The sequence below is a fragment of the Palaemon carinicauda genome, chromosome 1, assembly GCF_036898095.1.
Source record: "Palaemon carinicauda isolate YSFRI2023 chromosome 1, ASM3689809v2, whole genome shotgun sequence".
Lineage (NCBI taxonomy): Eukaryota > Metazoa > Arthropoda > Malacostraca > Decapoda > Palaemonidae > Palaemon > Palaemon carinicauda.
Window position 1 is genome coordinate 205,472,774 of NC_090725.1, and position 22,489 is coordinate 205,495,262.

The 22,489-nt window shown below is 37.3% G+C and overlaps 1 protein-coding gene and 1 long non-coding RNA gene across 2 annotated transcripts in view; both read right to left on the bottom strand.

Moving 5' to 3' along the window:
- Positions 1-22,489, bottom strand: part of LOC137644014 (uncharacterized) — a 358,557-nt gene that overhangs the window by 199,362 nt on the left and 136,706 nt on the right. The window lies entirely within an intron of this gene.
- Positions 92-1,111, bottom strand: LOC137644010 (uncharacterized). The gene is made up of 2 exons (XR_011045112.1): positions 670-1,111; positions 92-269 (listed from the first exon to the last, which is right to left on the bottom strand). It is a non-coding gene; the product is annotated as an uncharacterized lncRNA (long non-coding RNA).

The following is a 22,489-nucleotide window of genomic DNA, read 5'->3' on the forward strand; positions in this document are numbered from 1 at the left end:
AACTATCCTGTCACGGTCGCCATGAACTAAATTCTATCAAGGAGACACCAAAAACACTGGTAAAAACTATAGGCACCAAGGAAACACATAAAATAATTAATTTGTATATTAACAATATACTAACAAATAGAGAACTTCCCTTAAGTAAACATAAGCAACTTAAATAAACTATTAGAGGCTCTCAATAACTGCCCGAGGTCCTGAAGTAATTACAGCTAGATGCGAAGTAGTGGGTATAACACAATGTCTCCATTCAGTTCGGTAATCACCTGTAAATTTCGATAGGTCATCAATTAAAATTAGATGTCAGGATGCCAGAAAACTTTCAATCAATCAATCAATCAATTAAAATTACCAAGCAGAACTAAAGGTTATGAAAATGGCCTATCATTCCTGGCTTACCAGTCAATTACACATTTAATCAATTTGACATAAAATGGCTATTGACTAACCTAGAACAATCGAATAATGTTGACTGGATACTCCCTAAAGGATAAACAATTGCTAACGTTAACCTGGATATATGCCAAGACACAAGACACTTAAATTTGGCTCATAGATGATTACATATATATTAAAGACATGCAAGGCCTTACTTAAGAAATAGCTTTCCTAAGCTGGAATTTACAAAGGGCTTGACTTGAGACCCACTCTCTAGTTGACCCTTACCTGTAATTAATTCCAGAGCGGCAAATGGCAATATTAAGAGGTTATGTTCTGGCTCTTGATCAAGCCTCTTGACACGACGAGGACGAGCGTTGTAGAACTTCATCAAATCACGGCACTTTGTTCAACATGGTAGGTCACTCCCAAGGATCAATCTACACCACGATCATGGCTGGTATATAGGGCTTTTAAAAGTAGGAGAAAATCTTATCCATCAAAGTCCTAGTGATAAAAGCACAAGGTTAAAATATCCTACGAGAGTGTGGCTTCCGAGTCGGAGACAATTCGTTGCCAGACTGCTTCGGCTAACTAAGTCAGTCCCGAAGTAAAAATTTTTTCCCGATAACAACGGGTAACAGGTTAAAGGGTCTATTTAAAAGTGGGTCAAGGGTAATTACATAAGGGAAAAGTAATTAATATAAATTAACCAATTTACATATCTTATGTCTTAACATATGAAAGACGTTAATAATATACTAAAATTTAATTTCTTTTACCTAATAGCCACAATTCATGACAATGGTATCAACAAAGTTATGATTGACTTCGCTCGATGTTTCTTAAAAATAGGTGCCTGTTCCCTTAAGCGGTGTGTGGTCGGTTCGTAACCATATGAATATGAATAATTAGAACAAAAATATCTCGTTTTATTCGCAGGTTTATTTTTTCTCTGTGAAAACAGTAATACAGTATTTGTCCTAGAAGCAATTTTTCATTTAATACACATCAGATCCACTTTATATCATAGCATTTGCGCGTTTTTTCTCTTGTATTTCAACACGTCTGGGGTGCAAGAATTTTATGCTGGTTTGAAAAGAGAGCATGCATTGAAAAAAGGTTAAGAACCACTGATCGCTATGAGCATTCATGAAATAAAATAAGTCATTGGTTCCTTACTGCTGTTACGATTCAATAAAAGGGAATATGTCGGGGGGTTTTCAGTGAAGTAACAAAAAAAAAAAATTAAACCACGTGACCAGGGACCGCCTGAAAATCAAGCAATATCACACGTGGTTTAGGTGGTTTGCTTGTGTTTTTAGATAGTTACTGAACATCTTTGGAACTTGGGATTTTCCCCAAAAAGAAATGCAAATCCAACGCAAGCTTGCAAAGTAGTTATCGGTTTTGTGTGATCCTTGGGCACATCCAAATAACATAAAAAAGTGTGTCCTTATCTATCTATTGGATACAGGTACTAGAGAGAGAGAGAGAGAGAGAGAGAGAGAGAGAGAGAGAGAGAGAGAGAGAGAGAGAGAGAGTTACAAGGATTTTGATGTCTCAAAGACTTTTTAGTCCATCCGCAGAGACTCCATTTGCTCTTTGGTAGAGCGATTTAGAGAGCTCTTATGATCTTATCTAACTTATTCTTGAACCAGAGAGAGAGAGAGAGAGAGAGAGAGAGAGAGAGAGAGAGGGAGAGAGAGAGAGAGAGAGAGAGAGAGAGAGAGAGAGAGAGAGAGAGAGAGAGAGAGAGAGAGAGAGAGAGCAGCTGCTAGAATAATGCAAACGAAGGCTATATCATTCTGACGTATATTAATTGGAATAGTCAGTTCCCACAGTATTTAAGGATGTTCTATAGAGAAATGTATTAAGGAATGATATATGTGATTATACTTTTCGATCACTATTATCGAAAACGATTGCATTTCTTATAGGAATAAGAGATAGAACCTCTTTATCTCTCTAATATATATATATACATATATATATATATATATATATATATATATATATATATATATATATATATATATATATATAATCTCATTCATCATCGCATTTCTTTGAGTGCTAATGGTAATTTCTCTACCCCTCACATTCGAACCATCAAACGATGTCTTGGTTATTTAAACGTCGGCCACCTTTCAGGGCAAGAAGGGCATGACCTTTCCAAGTCAGGCCTGGCGAGGCGACACCGGTTTTTGTCGCTTGGTGTACATAAGAAAGATTACTAAAAAAAAGAAAAAATTTCGATAACATTCGATACAATATATTCAGGAGTGTCTGGTTCATTAGCGTTCAATGGGCTCCTCTTACATTAATCTTTTTTCTTCCTCTTAGTGAGTTTAGATGAGGAACAGGTGAGAGGTAATTACCCACACCAGAGGACAATAAACCCATTAACGAGCGAGGACTGCTGCTGAAGAAAATGCTTAGGAGAGGTGTAGGGGTGAGGGTGGGGTAGGAGGAGGTGGGGAGAGTTGTTAGCGAAGGCCCAGATGGGATTAAGATAGAAATGAAAAGGCTGGAGGGAGGTTAAGTGATGCAGCGGATTACTTAGTTTTGAAAAATTGCAATTTAGAAAATTAGAGACGCCTTTGTTAAGTGGGGCCCCATTAAGAATTGTGAAAAATTAAAAAGTGTTTTGAATTAACATTTGAAAGCGAAAATTGCATATAATTACGACAAATATTTATAAATAGGATGTAATATAGAATAATTTTGCTTAAGGGGGACTAAAAAATATATAGTATTCAAACTGGAAATACCATAAACAATGAGTTATTGCTATTAAATTAAACAAGTTTACAGATTATATATATATATATATATATATATATATATATATTTATATATTAATATATATATATATATATATGTGTGTGTGTGTGTGTGTGTGTGTGTGTGTGTGTGTGTGTGTGTGTGGTGTAAGAATTGCTCATAGAATTATTAGTGAAATTTCCACGGGGCAAATAAGAAGCATATACCCATCAAAAAGAGAGATGGATCTGTTATAACAACCGAGGATGAAGAAAGGCAACGTTGAGTGGAACACTTTAGTGAAGATGAATAGGAGATATGAAGGGAATAATTTGATTAATATACCTGAAGCTGAGGGAGATAGTTATGTGCCCATGAATTAATTCAGTGTGTTTGAAGTCGAAGCTATTATTTAAAAAAGCAAGCGATGAAATTCCCCTGGATACGATGGAATAACTGCTGATATGATATTAGCCGAAAATGAAGTTACTCCCAGAATACTTAGAAGATTATTTTATAGAATGTAGCATAAAGAGGCAAAACCTCATGAATGGGAGCTAGGAGGGTTGGTGAAAATGGCAAAACAAAAATGAGATCTGACTGATTGCATAATTACAGAGGCATAACACTTACGTCAGGTGTCATGAAAAAATATAGTATGCTTATTCTAAAGAGGCTAGAGAGAAATATTGATGAAAAGCTGAGAGATGAACGAGCAGGATTTAGAAAAGATAGAAGTTGTACTTACCAAATTTTCAGTTTAAGACATGTTGTACAGCAATGTGTAGAATATAGGAATCCACTTTTGATGGCATTTTTTATGGCATTCGTAAATATGTTAATTTGATCAAGTCTGTTCTTGAGCATAGTAAGTGCAAAGCTAATGTTAAAGGAGTCCTATCAAATGAATTTCTAGTGAACAGTGGAGTACTCCAAGGGAATGTGTTGTCACCTAAGTTGTTTATCCTCCTCGTGGATTTTGTAATGCATAGGACAGTTGGAGGTGGTGGAGAAGGATTGGGCTGGATTGGTAATAGGAAATTAGCTGACCTAGAGTCTGCAGATGACGCTGTCCTTATTAGCAGAGCATCACAGGATTTGCAATGCTTGCTTACCAGAATCCATGAAATATCACAGGAGGTTAGGCTCAAGATAGATAGAAGAAAGACAGAGATAATGAGAACGAAATACGCAATAGAAGATGAAATGAGGTATAATCATTTAAACATTTAGGAACTAAGATCTATAATACGGGGTCTTTAGAATTGGAGTTTAATGAAAGATTGAAAAAAAGCAAATCAGACAATGGCTAGGTTAAAATTTGTAAATCAAATCACCTAAAATTACACATAAAAATTAGGCTATATAGCAGTTTAGTGAGGTCGGTGTTACTGTAGGACATGAGTCGTGGTATGACAGTGAAACAATATCCATCGGATATTGTAGATTTGAGAACAAAACCCTCAGAAGAATATTGGGAATTAAATGGCAGGACAGGATTTGAAATTAAACTATAAGAGAGATTACTCGAGTGCCATATGTGGATGAGATAATGGTGAGGGGTAGATGGAGAGGGTTTGGTCATGCTCTTCGCACTCCCCAAGAGAGATTAGTTCACCAAACTTTTAACTGGGCTCCACAAGGCACCAGAAGAGTTGGAAGACCCACACCTGCATGGATGAGGACTATGAAGCGTGGAGTAGGAGATGATGAATGGAGAAATAATGATTTAAAAGTTTAAGATAAAGACGACAGGCGAAATCTAATTTAGGCCCTTTTCGTCAGGAGTGAGAAGAGATGATGATGATGATATATATATATATATATATATATATATATATATATATATATATATATATATATATATATATATATAAATATAAATGTGTATGTGTGGGGGGGGTGTTAAAAGCTACTTTAAGAACTATACAGGCATAACTTTACTAGCAATGCTAAGAAAAGTGAGTAGGGTTAATTTAGAAAGGAATGCAAGTGACGGAAGGGCTGATAAAAAAAAAAGAATAGTCTTGAGTTCAGGCAAGGAAGACGAGGTGTAGATAAAGGTTTCTTTTGAAAGAGTTATGTAATAAGTTTGAAAGGAAGAGAATAAAAACTGTATGTGGTTTGAATGTTCTAGACACAAGCTTATGATAGAATCAGTAGAGGCAATGTGGGGTGTGCGTTCTTTTGCTCTGGCAGCAAAACCTGTTAGAATATCGTATGTAGATGGAACAGTGAATGGTTTATTGTAGTATAAAGATAGATCTGAGACAATTGTAGGTTCTGTTTCCGTTGAAATTCAATATTCTTAAGATAAACTTGTGTAAGAAGTCAGACAAAGAACAAATGAGTTTGAATGGAGCAGATATTAGTGATACAAAATTGATAGCGGATAGTGAAACAAAAATGTTGAAACAAGAATAAAAGGTTACAAGTGATTGGGAGTAGTGTGAAATAAGAGTGATTTTTAAAAGGAAGAAAACTGGAAAGGTCTAGCCGCTGTTGTTATTATGTGCGATGGAAGAATAATTGATTTTTACAAAAAAAAAAAAAAAACTATTAGCATTAGTATGACAATTGTAAACTTATATTTCCCTGCAAGAATTTGAAGCTAACGACGATTACATGCAAAAGACTATTACCTTTAAGAATAAACAAATGTACGCAATTTCTCTCTCGCGTTGCATTTAGTTATAAAGTCGCCTCAGTATGTCCATCAGACTTGAAACATAAAGTTCACTCGAGCTAACTAATTTTGCTATGCAAAGAAAAACACGGGGAAATGGAATGCGTCTAAAGGTCAGGTGTACCATTGACACAAAAACCTTTGCTTCTACTCCATTAAAAATGAAATTGTGGAGAGAAGAATAGCATTTTTCTAAATTTGTCTTTTTTAAGCTTGGGTGAGATAATTTTGAAGCTATTATAATTAATCAATTGAGTAACATAAGAAGCATGAGAGGAATAATTGAGGGAAGAAAGGTGGAAGATGAAGTAAAAAGGATAGATTCAATTAGATTATTGGAAAGTATTTCGAAATGTTTTGGTCATGGTAGATGAAAGACATTGGACATATACGATAGTTAAACTATTGTATATTAAGGGGGAAGACGAAGCCCTAAAGATCGTTGGATAGTTGATGCAAACGAGATATTGGACAAGCAATGCCCTTTTATATCTAGAAATTTGGGAATGTGTGCAAACTAGAGGTGAATGGGGCCATATGCGTGGAGAATTAAAAATGTTACTGTTTAAGAATATTTGTTTGTGTCCTTATATCACTTATTATCAGGAACTAACCTGAAAATCATTGTCGGGTAATGCATAACAACCTAAGCGGAAGTACGAGGTAAAAACGTGTTCAAGATAATTTAGAATTAAATTTAATTTCTTGAATGACAGTTTTTGGCGGTTTAACCTATCTCTTAAATCGGTTTTATTGTAGTTTCAATTCTCTGATACATTTTCCTTTATAACAGTATCATTTATATCAAGAAGATTTTTTTTATATTTATATCAGTCACTTCTGTCTAGAATTTGTTATTATGATCATTTCTTAATCTCTTTCCTGTGAGTTTATTCATTCCATTGAAACTTGTTCATTAATTAGTTTTATTTATTATTTTTTATTTATAATTCTGCTCTGGGATTACCAGTATTAATAATCATTACCGTTATTTCATGTCATTCTTCAAGCCTTGTTCCCTTTAGTTCTCTGAATTCAGCTCTCAATATTTCATTTTAAACTCAATACTTACTTAATTTTACTCTCTCGTGTCGTATCGGTTCCAGTTGTTAAATCAACATCTGTGTCTGTCTTTGTTTTGAAGAACATAGAACCTAAGTTTTTCGGGAAGATCGGAGACCTTGCACCAGCAAGTTTTACCAAAACCGTCTCAAATGACCTACGTCCCAAATTAAGTGGTGACCAATGGATGTGTTGAATTTGAATTTGAATGGGTGATGGTGATTAAATGAATATCGTGTGAAATATGGATATAGTCTACCTCACGTCGGGATTAAACCTAGAACCTGTCTCTCGAGAGAAAATCGTGCTTTTAATCAGACTGAAGTGGTCATTGAAGTCTGGATCTACCCATTAAAACCGTGCCTAATCAGCTTTTTGCTTAGACCACACCTTAAGCTAGGCTGACACTTGCACGATTCTGTGGCACGCATTGGCACGACTCGAGTCATGCCAATGCATGCCAGAGAATTGTGCAAGTGTTACACTTCACGCCAGTTTACGACTAGTCTGCGCATTGGCACGACTCGAGTCGTGCCCATGCGTGCCCCAGATTCGTGCAAGCTTTACACTATGATTTTTTTGCCCATCCTCTGGATCAACCAATTATTCAAGTCAAGTACCATATTCGAATTACCTTAATGAGTGAATGTGAATAATTATTTGGGAGTAGAAGTTTGTGATTTATAATACAATGCTATCTGCTTTTAATAAATATCAATGTGCAATGTTTAAAGTGTACAAGAACGGCTTTTATTAGAGTGACCCACAACTTTTGAAGTATCTGACATACTATGGTTTTAAACTCTCAGTTACAAATTATAGGTCATGATTTTTCAACATGTTACCTAATTTGTATGTCTAGAATCCGTTTTCTATTAGTAGCATTTGAAGTCCCTCCACAAAAACGGTTGGTTACGGCCCCCAAACTTGGTATCTCTATACAGATTATGCGAAGTTTGTTAGTACACAGAAGTTTTCTTCCCGAAATGGTATTTTGGCAATCTATTGGCAGCAATTTTCAAAACAAATCGTAGAATTATGAGCCAATTTGGCAACAAATAAAAAAATCTCCTTTTGATTGAATCCGCTTTTGCGGTTTTACTTTCGATCTGGCCTAATGAACTTATCAGTTTAAAATTTAATAGAATTTTGCCTCTTATTCAAAGACTCGATATCATTCTCATTCAAATAATTGATTTACGAGTCCTTCACATTCAAGATATCCAGCATAATGGATGTAGTCATTCTAATAAAATGAAGACCTAACTGATAGTTTTATGTAGCTTTTTTTTTCAGAATGCTGAATTCTCTTTTGCACTCCATTTAAAGGTAGGAAAATAATCAAAACAAAAACTTAGTACCTGTAATGACCTTTAATCAGATTATTGAGATTGTTTTAAATTTTTCTATTTTTACAATTAAAGGAGATTGACAATCTATCCAAAGCGGAAAACTTTGGTTTTGATCTGGCTCGGGATCGGAGGGGGGTGGGGGGTTTCTGGGTCGGCGTATTTGATAAGGGGTAGGGGATAGAGGGCGAGGGAGAGAAAATAGCCACTTTTCACAAAGATCAAGTTTTCACGAGTTGAGATGAAGAGATTGGAGATTTGTGGATGTTGCTGCGGGGTTGCCATGGCGACTTGTTATATCGACGCCCATTTCAGCTCCGAGAAGTCATGCTCTACATATCATCGTCATTATCAAATCATCATCGTAATCGTCATCATTGGCGCCATCGTTGTTGTCTCCGTCCTTGTTATCGTCATCGGTTTCATGTAAACAATGACTGTGGCCTCAAGAGTAAGGAAGTTTTTTTTAATGTTCTCTTTGGTCATTTATTGTCCTCGTAATAATTTTTTACATTTCCTAATTTCAATTTGTATTTTGGTATTTATAAATATTTCTTTTTAATAAACCGTCGTGTAAGTTCTAGGTATATTATTTTTCTTATATACTACTGCTGTGTGTTGATGATGATTCCAGTGTAGATTATAAATGTTCCTGGTTTTATCTTCTTATAATGTGTAACGGGATGTATTATATCCATATTTGATAAACTATAAATGAAAATTTTCTTTTCTTGTTATTAGTGTTATTTTCTGCCATCATTTCTGCTAACTAAATTTGCAGAACTTTTCCTTTCTTATAGTTCTTCCTAATTGATATCTTTGTTTAGGATGTCATAGCTTTAGTCGCTGGCCGAAGTACACGTTCAGGTTGTTTTCACCGGAGGAAAATTAGGTTCGTAATTGAATTTTTAGGGCGAAAATTATGTTGTTATCTGGAAGCCGTGACGGAGTGGGAGAGATAGCTTTTTTCGTTCCTTTTTATCAACCATTGGTAACCCTTCACCTTTCTCATTTGATTACACGCTTCAGTAATCGGTTTTGCTTAATCCACTATTGTTTTTTATCTTTTTTTTTGTGGGGGGGGGGGTGGGGGAGATTCTTTCATTACAAGAAAGCTTTTCTGAAGATTATATAGCTTCAGAAAAAAACAAGACTAAAGTCTTTGCTATATTTATCTTATAAAGACTAATTGAATCAAGGATGAGCCCTGTGTGAAATAATCTGCCACAACTTATTTTGCTGTTTCGTCTTCAAGTTTTCTCAGCCGCTCACTTGACCAGCATGATTTAATTTGTAGCATTTGCTGACTACAGATTTTATCAGTTGCTAAATTTATGCAGTGTTTACTTTACCAGCTCAACTATCTTGACTTTAATCTTTGAAATTTTTACATTCGAAAGACCTCTATCACCACGTCCTTTGGTACATGTACTTTCAATTACTCCTGCTTTGGTTGTGACGGTGCCGAGAGAGGGTTGTGAACTCAAAGGCAGGATGCAATCAACTGAGTTATATTATTATAGAACACTCTCCTTTATATACAAAACCTCAAGGCAACAGGACATAACACGTTCACAAGACAGACAATGTTACAGAGGAAAACCGGAAACATGAATTTTCATGTTCGTTTTTAGTGCGAGGGAAGAGCGAAGATACAAGCATAATAAATACAAAAGGAATTATGTACAATTGTGTGACACACGGTTGGTACATGGCTCCCCCTCTAAAAATGACATAGTGAACATGTTAAATAGGTGCCCTGAATCTGGAGAGGTAGTAGTAAAAACTGCGCGGATTAGCGACAGTGAGTGGCTGTAGAAGTCGTTGGTTGGGGTGCGCGCGAGTGGTGGATGATAGTTGGCTGTGTTGCCGCTCCGTCTCGTCACGGGGTAGGCGAGTGTGTCCTACGGCATTCATAGGCGTGTGTGTCCTACGGCATTCATAGGCGTGTCCTACGGCATTCATAGGCGAGTGTGTCCTACGGCATTCATAGGCGTGTGTGTCCTGCGGCATTCGTATCAGCTTCGGTTGAAGTTGAATAGGTGTCCTCTTCGTCACGAGTGGAGGCGTTGATGGAGGTTTGAAGGTCATGAAGTGGGTTCACATCACGAGGAGAGCCGTCTGAGGCAGGTTGCAGGCGAGTGATACTGGTCATTTTCCCGAGGGTGAGCGAAGCCCTTTGGTCCCCCAACGGTTGTTGAGAGAGCTGAAAAGGCGTCGCTATACGGGCGGCTGGCGACGGCGAGTACTGCTGCAGAAGGTATGCGATGACGGCGTCATAGTAACGGTGAGAGGTGGAGAGAGGGGGGGAGGCGTGAGAAGCGAGTCACTCCGTGGTCACCAATGTGACGAGGGAGGGAGAAGGTTGTGAACTCAAAGGCAGGATGCAATCAACTGAGTTATATTATTATAGAACACTCTCCTTTATATACAAAACCTCAAGGCAACAGGACATAACACGTTCACAAGACAGACAATGTTACAGAGGAAAACCGGAGACATGAATTTTCGTGTTCGTTTTTAGTGCGAGGGAAGAGCGGAGATACAAGCATAATAAATACAAAAGGAATTATGTACAATTGTGTGACACACGGTTGGTACATGGCTCCCCCTCTAAAAATGACATAGTGAACATGTTAAATAGGTGCCCTGAATCTGGAGAGGTAGTAGTAAAAACTGTGCGGATTAGCGACAGTGAGTGGCTGTAGAAGTCGTTGGTTGGGGTGCGCGCGAGTGGTGGATGATAGTTGGCTGTGTTGCCGCTCCGTCTCGTCACGGGGTAGGCGAGTGTGTCCTACGGCATTCATAGGCGTGTGTGTCCTACGGCATTCATAGGCGTGTCCTACGGCATTCATAGGCGAGTGTGTCCTACGGCATTCATAGGCGTGTGTCCTACGGCATTCATAGGCGTGTGTGTCCTACGGCATTCGTATCAGCTTCGGTTGAAGTTGAATAGGTGTCCTCTTCTTCACGAGTGGAGGCGTTGATGGAGGTTTGAAGGTCATGAAGTGGGTTCACATCACGAGGAGAGCCGTCTGAGGCAGGTTGCAGGCGAGTGATACTGGTCATTTTCCCGAGGGTGAGCAAAGCCCTTTGGTCCCCCAACGGTTGTAGAGAGAGCTGAAAAGGCGTCGCTATACGGGCGGCTGGCGACAGCGAGTACTGCTGCAGAAGGTATGCGATGACGGCGTCATAGTAACGGTGAGAGGTGGAGAGAGGGGGGGGGAAGGTGGAGAGAGGGGGGGGGAGGTGGGAGAAGCGAGTCACTCTGTGGTCACCAATGTGACGAGGGAGGGAGAAGGTTGTGAACTCAAAGGCAGGATGCAATCAACTGAGTTATATTATTATAGAACACTCTCCTTTATATACAAAACCTCAAGGCAACAGGACATAACACGTTCACAAGACAGACAATGTTACAGAGGAAAACCGGAGACATGAATTTTCATGTTCGTTTTTAGTGCGAGGGAAGAGCGAAGATACAAGCATAATAAATACAAAAGGAATTATGTACAATTGTGTGACACACGATTGGTACATGGGTTGGTACATGGTCTTCATAATGCAGCGGCTTCATTTTAACTATTCGTGGATTGCATCTTAGGGACCTGCCGTCTGCGAATATTACATTGATGATATATTGATATTCTCACTCCTCCAAAGTAACCACATATATCACCTACACATTGTCCTCGACTGCCTGTAGCAAAATGACCTTGTAATCATGCATAAAAGTGTACCTTTGCTGCCAAGGAAGTGGCATTTTTGGGTCATCAAATCAACACTGAGGGTGTTAACCCAATCCATAAAAAGATAACAGTACAGAAGCTCCCCTTGCTCTCGACGATGAAAGCTCTTCAGGAGTTCTTGAGCCTAGTGAACTAGTATCATCAATTCTTGCTACCCATTGCTGACACTGTTGACCCTCTCTATGAATCTCTCAATAGGAAGTCAATGAACCTGAAGTGGGCTCTTTTTAGGGGGTGGCATTTTTCAACGCAAAGAAAGTCCAATTAACTGTTACAGGTCTCACCTTCCCCGCTCCAACTACTCCCCTCCTACTCTCCACCGATGCCAGGACGTCGCTGTAGGGGAACCACTCAAACAAATGATCCAAGAATTGCCTGGTCCATTCACCTTGTTCAGTAGAAAACTTTCCAGGAGAGGATCCGGCTACTCCACCTTAAACTGCAAACTACTAGAGGTATATTTTGCTGCCTGTCACTTCCGTCACTTCTTAATTGGCATGTCTTTCGTCAATTGCAGGAGCCTCGTGCACCTTGTGCACCCCTCACTCGACAGTTCGTCGCCTGGTCCACCTGACAATACCAACATCTCTCTACAATTCTGAATACAGCTGTATGATTGAAAGACATCCCTGGCAAACTGAATCGCATCTCCAAAGCCATTTCCAGCAACACGTTGGCCGCTATCAACCTGGCAGTAGATTACAAAGCCTTATCAGAAGGTCAACGAAAGGGCCCCAATTATCAAACCTGTTGGACATCCTGCACGTCTTTCCTTTGGGAAGAAGTTACCCTCGATGATTCCAACGCCACCATCCTCTGAGACTTCAGTAATGGTAGGCCACACCCGTGGAAACCTGCTTCCATACACCAACAGGTATTTCAATTGATCCTTGGCCTCTCACGCCCTTTGTCCTGCTCTACTGCTACAGCTCTCACCTTTCCCGTTTATATTGCATGGTATTCCTAAAGATGCCAAGGATTGGGTCTATATTTGTATTTTATGTCAAATTTCAAAAGAGCATTGACACGTTGATGCAGGTGTGAGCAATTTTCAGCAACCTCAGTGTTGTTTTTCACACGTCACAAGGACATCGTTACGTTTTCATAGTCATTGATCGCCCCACTTGCTGGCCAGGGCATGAAGCCATCCCCATGTAAAGATGCAACATTTGCCTCATGTACTGCTGCCTTACTTTCCGGGTGGATAGCAGGATTCAGCATCCCAAAACATGTTACTTCTTGACGTCAAAAAGTCGTTGAAGTATCAAGCTAATTTCAACTCTTATTATTATTTCGTTATTAAGTTTTCTGTTTTCATGCCAATGTCAACTTTATTGACAAAATCTGTTGAATATACACATGTAATTATCACCCTTTTGTGATTCCATGGGGCCTATATATACCCGTCTCTAAATAAAGTTGATTGCTTAGGAGCTGAGGTTGAACCCCCTTCAAAAATCGTATTTATTCATCCTGAATTTATAACACTGAACTGAAGGCATGAAAAATTATATGTCAGCCTCGATACTGTTTTAAATATAAAGATTTGATACCTTTATTCCTGAAGGTGTTATCAGAGCATACTACTCTTACAGAGCTAATGCACCTTTTGACTAAAAAAGAGTTAGTGTTTGCCTTTAATTAACGTAAAAATGCAGAAAGAAAGCTTTTTTGGAAAATAAAATTTTATCAACATGATATTAGTACTCTCCTGGATGGCTTTTTTTATGAGACCTAAGTACTGCATAACCCAAGTAAGTAATTTTCTTGATTATTATTTTTCTTTCTGATTATTTCGCGTTATTGCATTTTATATCGGTCTTTATTACAATTTTAACCCTTAACATCTCCCTCAGCCACAAACCATAAGGACAGTGCAATTGGATATTGAATCAGTCGTCCATAGCCTTTAAAAAATTCTTTAAAATAATACGAAGAATTTTTTAACCCTTTTTCTAGTTACATCATATTTCACAGCTTCTGTATCTACAGTAAGTGTTCTTGCAAGATAGGATTACTAGGGTATGCATATACATGAGAGTTTCTAGACCTGGTTTGCCTGTGGATTCTATTGCCTATGGCATATTCACGGACTCCAGCATAAGAGATTCCTTTTCCATCGAGTGAGGAGGAAAATGTGAAATTGTTTACAAAGCCAAATATTTCAAACAATATTCCCTTTGTTCACACCTGAGTCTTCTTAAATATTCCACTGCAGCTTTGTCCTTATGGAATATCTGTTTTGAAATTTTTACTTTTATATCTTTATAGGTAGTAGGTTGGCCAGTGCACCAGCCACCAGTTGAGATATTACCGCTAGAGAGTTATTGAATCCTTTGATTATAACCACACGGTACTACATTAGATCCCTCTCTCTGGTTACGACTTATTTTCCGTTGTCTACACATACACCGAATAGTCTGGCATATTCTTTACATATTCCCCTCTATTCTCATACACCTACCAGCACTAAGATTATCGAACAATTCTTCTATGCTCAAGGGGTTAACTACTGTTTTGTAATTGTTCAGTGGCTACTTTCCTCTTGGTAGATGTAGAAGAGGTTCTTAGTTATAGTAAGCAGCTCTTCCAAGAGAAGGACACTGTAATATCAAACCATTGTTCTCTATTCTTGGGGAGTGCCATAGTATGTATACCACGGTCTTCCGTTGTGTTGGAGTCGAGTTCCCTTGCTTGAAGATGCACCCGCTCACACTATTCAATCTTATTTCTCTTCCTCTAGTTTTTTATAGTTTATATTTGAAAGCTCTATTTTTATGTTGTTACTGTTATTAAGATATTTTATTTTAATTGTTCATTAATTCTCGTGTAAGTTATTTTCTTGGTTCGTTTCCTCACTGGGCTATTTTCCCCTCTTGGAGCCCTTGGGCTTATAGCATCCTACTTTTACAACTATGGTTGTAGCTCAGCTAATAATAATTATAATAATAATTATAGAATAGTTATAAAGTGTCTCTCTCTCTCTCTCTCTCTCTCTCTCTCTCTCTCTCTCTCTCTCTCTCTCTCTCTCTCTCTCTCTCTCTCTATGTGAGTTGAGTGCGTTGTCCACTCATCGATCATACGAAGACAGTTTCCATATAGCATCTTTGTCGAAATGAAAATTTTACGACTTTCGTTAGAATTCAGTGGGAGTCTGAGTATCATTCAACTTGAAGAAAGATGTTACTAAGGTATCCTTTTGATTCTCATCCTTGAAACAATAGTCCTTTTTATTTCATCCTTATAAATATAATTCTATTTCTCTCATATATGAACCACAAATTCTGTCCCCCTGTTCTTTTAAACATCAACCCTGTTTCTCTTATCCTTAGAAGACCAGTCCTGTTTCTATCATCAGGGTAACACCAATGATAATTCTCTCATCCTTGAAAGACCAACCTAGTTTCTCTAATCTTTGTAACACCAGTCGTGTTTCTCATCTTTGTTAAACAATTCCTGTTTCTCTCATCTTTGTTAAACAAATCTTGATTCCCTCACCCTTGAAATGTCAATCCTGTTTCTTTCATCACTGAAAAACAGAAGGCTTGATTCTCTCACATCCTTTTATGTCATCCTTGAAACACGAATCCATTTTCCCCATATTGAAACAAGAATTTTTCTTTCATCCTTCAAATACCATTACTATTTCTCTTGTCCTTGAAAGATCAGTCCTATTTTTATTACCCTTGAAGCAATAATCCTTTTTCTATAATCCTTGAAAAACCAATATTGTTTCTCCTATGCTTCAACTACAAATCCTATTTCTTTCATCCTGTATATATCACTCATGTTTCTCTCACCGTTGAAACCCTAATAGTTTATTTTCAATCCTTGAAATACAAATCCTGTTCCCCTAATCATTTAAACAAAAGTCCTGTTTTTTTTCTCGTCTTAAAAAACAATCCTATTTCTCTCCTACTTCAAAAACCAGTCCTATTGCTCTCATCCTTGAACCACAAATCCTCTCATCTTCCATTAACTCCTATTTCTCTTATTTTCGATTCATCAATCCTGTATCTCTCATTCTTGAAATACAAATCGTTTTTTTATCCTTGAAACAAAAGTCCTTTTTCTCTTATCCCTTAAAAAACAATCCTATTCTTCTCATCTTTAAACCACAAAAATTCTTTCCATTTCTTAATTTAAACCCCAATCCTTGAAACTTAATTTTCTCCTTATAACATCAATCCTGTTTCTTTCATCGATGAAACACCAATCATGTTTCTGTCATCCTTGAAATACCAATCTTTTTCTTATCCTTGAAACACCAATTATGTCTTTCTCATACTTGAAACGTCAATACTGTTTCTTAAATTTTCTCGAAGACCGATCGTGTTTCTCTCATCCCCAAAACAGGAACCCTTTTTTTCTTCATCCTTGAAGTACAAATTCTATTTCTGCCTTCCTTATCGTGTTTCTTTCATTCATGAAACATTGTTTTATCTCTTCCTCGAAACACCAATCCTGTTCCTTTTATCCTTGAAACGAAAATCCTGTTTCTATTATCCCTGAAACACAAATCCCGTTTCTCTCATCCTTGAAACACCAATCCTGTTTCTCTCTTTTTGAAAAAAACAATCCTGTTTCTCTCATCTTTGAAACACCAATCCGGTTTCTCTCATTCTTGAAAAACTAATACTGATTTTCTCATTATTTTTAAACCAGTCGTTATTCTCTTATTCTTGAAACACATCCTGTTTCACTCATTTTTAAGAGACCAATATTTTTTCACTCATTTTTTAAATAAAAATCCTGTTTCTCTCATCCTTTAAATACCAAATCTTTTTCTCTTATCCTTGAAGCATCAGTGTTATATCTCTCTTCCTATTTCTGTCAGCATTATAGAACAAATTCTCTGTCTCACATCCTTGAATCCCAAATCCTATTTTTCTTATCTTCTAAACGCCAATCCAGTTTCATTCATCCTTGAAGCACTAATCCTGTATGCCTCACCCATGAAACACAAATCCTTTTTCTCTCATCTTTGAAATGCAAATCGTATTTCTATCATCCTTGAACAACAAATTCTTGTCCTTTCTTCCTTTAAGCATTTATCCTGCCACTGTCTTCCTTTTATCACCAACCCGGTTTCTCCCATCTTTGATGCAATTTCACAAATGCTTCATCTCCCATCCACGAACTCTAAACGTGTTTCTTTTATCCTTGAAAAGCCAGTCATATTGGTTTCCTCCTTGAAGGATTGAAAGACCAATCCTATTTGTCACATCCTCGAATCACCGTTCCTATTTTTTATTCTTGAAAAGCCCAATCCGGTTTCTCTCATCCGTGAAACCAGTCCTATACTTTAAACATCAATCCGGTTTCTCTCATTTTTTTTAAATAAAACTGGTCTCTCTCGTCCTTGAAAGGCTATTCCTTTTTCATTCATCCATAAAACACATATCCTGTTTCTCTCATCCTTGAAGTACTAATCCTGTTTCTCTCATTCATGCTATAATTATCCTCTTTCATCATTTTGAAACGCCAGCCCTGTTTCTCTCATCCTGGGAACACCAATCCTATTTCTTCTTCCTTTAATCACCAATTCTGTCTATCTCATCCTTAAACTACAATCCTGTTTTCTTGTCCTTCAAGCACCGATCCTTGTCTCTCTTTTTATAATAATATAAATCCTGTTTCTCTCATCTTGAAACACCAATCTTTTTTTCTCTCATATACTTGAAAGACTAATCTTTTCTTTCATCCTTGAAACACAAATCCAAGTTTTCTCCGTCTTGAAACACGAATCCTGTTTCTCTCATCTATGACACAACAATCCAGTTTCTTCCACCCATAAAGAACTAATCCTGTATCTCTCATCCTTGGGAAGATATCCTATTCCTCTCAGCCCTGAACCCCAAATCCTGTTCTTTTTCTTTAATTACTAACCGTGTTTCCTACATCTTTGATTCACCAGTCCTTTATCTCTCATTCATGAAGCATTAGCGCTGATTCTACCATCACTGAAACACCAATCCTGTTTCTTTTATCGATGAAAAATAAATCCTATTTCTCTCATTCTTGAAAGACTAATCCTATTTAGGTCATCCTTGGATGACCAATCGTATATTATTATTATTAAAAAGACAATCCCATTTCTCTCATCCTTGCAACGCCAATCCTGTTTCATCCTTGACACACTAAACATTTGTCCTCATCCTTGTTACACCAAGCCTCGAAAAATAAATCCTCTTTCTCTCATCCCTGAAACATTATACTAATTCTATCATACTTAAACCACTAATCCAGTTTCTCTCATCTTTGGTACAATTATCCTATTTTATCAACCTTGAAACACTAATTATGTTTCTCTCAATCTTGAAAGACCAATCCTGTTTCTTTCATCCTTGAAGCGCCAGTCCTGTTTCTCTTATCCTTGAAACCCCAATCCTATTTCTTTTATCCTTAACCACAAATCCTGTTTCTCTCTTAACCTTAAACACCAATCCTGATTACCTTGAAGTATCAATCCTTTTTCTCTCATCCTTGAAGGAACAGTCATATTTATCCCATTAAACACTGATTTTGCTTATCTTATCCTTGAAGCATCAATACTTTATCTGCCATCGTTAAAACACCCATCCTACGTCTTTTATCCTTGAAGCATGAATCCTATTTCTTACACTCCTGCGCCGACGAGAGTCGAAAGTGTCGCGAGTGTGGGCCAAACGAACTTGATAGAAAACATCAATAGCAATCGTCTTTTCGTAAGAAGCCGGAGAAAAGGAAACATTCTCCGATCCTCTAGGCGCGAAACTCAATCTTCTTCCGACGATCAAATTCATCGTCAAGTTTTAACGAAAATGCTTGTAGAGCCACTTGAATAAGGCTGAGAAGCTGTGACACCTCAGGCAGAAGAGACATTTGATTAAACGCCCGTACTTCTCCTCCTACTCCTCTTTGGAAGATTCTCTCTCTCTCTCTCTCTCTCTCTCTCTCTCTCTCTCTCTCTCTCTCTCTCTCTCTCTCTCTCTCTCTCTCTCTCTCGTCTTCGGTCTTCAGTAAAGTCGCTGACCCTACAGTATATTTGAATTTGATGATGTTTGTTGTCTTTACTCACTAATTAGATTTACAAGTGGCAAAGTCTTAATAATCCTATATGTCGACCGACTTTATCAACTCAGATAAAGCTGACCCTTCAACACTTTTTGGATGATTAATGATTATTAGATAGAATGAACAGCAGTGGATAATTATTACGTAATGTTCGTGAAGTATAATAACGTCTGCTAATGAATGAGACTTCATAATATTTATAAAAAAAAAAAAATAAAAGTCGTTTACCAATGAGGTTAATTAGTGATAATTAAAGAAGAGGTTATAATAATCTAAATATCAAAGATTCAACAAACAATTAGTTGCTGATATATAGATTACGAGACTATTGTCAATGCCTGATGATCAGTCTCATAATGTAGCCTAATGATACAATAGAAAACATGGCAACTAGAAATGTAAGTACTTTAAGATTTCCTTGAGATGAAATCAGAGGATTAAAGATGGACCACTTATAAATTAAGATTGAAATCATGGGACCGAGAGAAATCAAAAGTAGATGATTTATAAATGAAGATGGTTTAATAACTGGCCTTGGATAAATTGAAAGGTAGCCTCCAGCGTCCCTTAATTTGTAGAGTAGGGTAAGGTCGATTTGATAAGCAAACAAGGAGATAATAGGTATGTGAATTCCGAGACCTAGACCTGTTTCTCGGAACATTCAGCAATTTGATCATTATGTCCAATAATGTCTGATATTTATTGGTTATTATCTCTGTTGTTTAGTCAACGACTTCATTCCCATACTTTGAATATCACCCTCATATACTAACACTAAGGTATTGTCAATAATTTTTACTTTTAGTGAAAGCTAAGAATTTTGAACATCAGTGTCAGAGGCAGGTTCCCAGTTTATCAAAAGTAATTGCTCCGGTAGAGGTCATTAGACAGAAGGCTGAAATGAAATTGATTAGCATATCCTTCCCTATATAATAAGAGCAACGTGTCTGGCTATATATATATATATATATATATATATATATATATATATATATATATATATATATATATATATATATATATATATATATATATCTTTCCTGTCACGCTCGGCAGGTAGGGGAGAGGGAGTAGTCATACCCTGGTCAGAGGGGGCCACCCCGAAAGGTACACTCGAAAAACACAATCTCTCACAAATTGCCAAACCTGCAGGCTGTTGTTAAGAAAGGGGGGATGGGGAGGGTTGAATCTGTGTGCATGTGTGTATGTGCACATCTATCTATATATTTAGACGTCTTTTTTGACGGCTCGAGTATACTAGTAGATTAATATAGGCCTCCTTAATATGAACTTAGTTTTCTTGATATATAGAAATTATTTGTTTTGACTTTCGAGTAGTATACATTACCTGAAAAATATATGGCATTCTGATTTACCTTTTAAATGATGAGTGGAATAGAGGTATTTTTTCAAAAGGAAAAAGTAAAAAAAAAAAACATACAGAAGATCCTATGTCCAAGAAAATATAAATAAATAATAAGGATCCTAAGTACCTCATAAATAAGTTCGTGTCCAGCTGTCAAAGACGAGTACCATGAATAATAAACGAGTGAAACAAAAGATCGTATGTCTGCGTCATTTTCAGGCATTCATGAAAATGCTCTCTGGTTTAGATAACCTTTCTCTCTCTTTTAACTAGCAGTAGCTTTCAGAGCTCCGATGACCTTTACTATTGTAACGCTAGTTTTGATTCTCTCTCTCTCTCTCTCTCTCTCTCTCTCTCTCTCTCTCTCTCTCTCTCTCTCTCAGAAATGTAGATAAGTTGAGCAGAAATTTAGATGAATTAGTTTGAAATGCCAAAATCAATTAAGGGGAAAAAAGGGCTTCAGCTAGTAAAGAAAACCTGAAACATATTTTTTGTAAATGTAAACAGTAGAAAATCAATAAAAAACAATATATGTTATTAAGAGACACGGAGGGTAATCTTATAACAAATGGTTTGGAAAAAGCCGAACTGATGAATGCTTATTTCACTACCATATTCTATTCACTAGGGAAGAATCTACAGTACGTCCCTCCCTGAACCAGCTATCAAATATTAAGAGCCACAACCACTAAACAGAATCACCTTTACAATGGAAGATGTCATCCCAAAAAATAAAGGGACTGAGAGTCAAGGCACCCGGTCCAGATGATATTCATCCAAGAGAGATCATAGAACTAGAAGAAGAGATAGTCCCACACTTTCACAAAATGTTCCGAAAGACAGTCAACGATATAAGGGCACCACATGGATGGAAACTAGGCAATTTTCCTTCAATCTACAAGAAGGGACGATTCTTCCGTAGACAGCCAACATGGCTTTAGACATAAGAGATCCTGTGTGACAAATTTGTTGAAATTTTTCTAAATGTTTAGCATATAGTATACGACAAAAGGGGGACAATAAACATCATATACCCGGGCTTTCAAAGGGCTTTTGACAATGTCCCATATAAAAAAATGGATCGAAGATAGGCTGACAAACAGAGTTGTAATCAATGGAGAAGCATCAGAGAAGGCAGCTGTTACGAGCGAAGTACCTCGAGGATCCGTCCTTGGCCCATTACTATTTCTAATCTAAATTACCGATATAGATTTAGGATTAACTAGTAAAATAGCTGAAAATGCCGACGACACTAAACTAGGCTTAAACGCTGCGAACTCAGAAGACGTAGAAGCCTTAAGAGAGGAGAATGGAGGGGAAAATGGCAAATGCCTTTCAACTGCGGGGAAATGCAAAGTTGTGTACATAAGTTATAGTAACTTACAAACAGATTTCTCACTGCTGGGCAATGAAATAGAAAGTGTGAACCAGGAGGAAGATCTTGGCATTGTTATTAGTAGCAAAGATTTAAAGTTCACAAAACAGAACGTAAAAGTTGAAAAGAACGCACAGAAACTAAAAGGTTACATAAAGAGGCAGTTCAAATACAGAAACAAAGACGTTGTACTGCATCTGTACAGATCACTAGTAAGACCACACCTAGAATACGGAATCCAATTCTGGGCTCCAAGTATTCAGAAGGATATACAGTAGATAGACTAGAAGCGGTACACGCAGGGTCCACTAAACTATTTCCAACACTAAGACAATTTGGATGTAGGTGGAGAATGGAACGTTTTAACTTATTTGATCTACAAACTCAGCGACTAAGGGGACGGCTGATGGAGACATTAAAAAACTTCAAAGGAATAACAAATGTAGACTACCACAACCTCTTTACGCTTAGCACAAATCAGTCCAAAGTAACAGATACAAATTGGAATTAAAAAGGTACAACACCGGTCAGTGTGGTAATTTCATTACATAGAAGTAAAAATACATGGAACAGACTTCCAGCGGATGTCGTGAAAAGAAGCACTGTAAACCAATTCAAGAATAAGTTAGACAAGATCATAAAAACTCTATAAACGTTTAAACTAATTCTCTCTATCCAAGAACAAATTGTGTCTTGAGA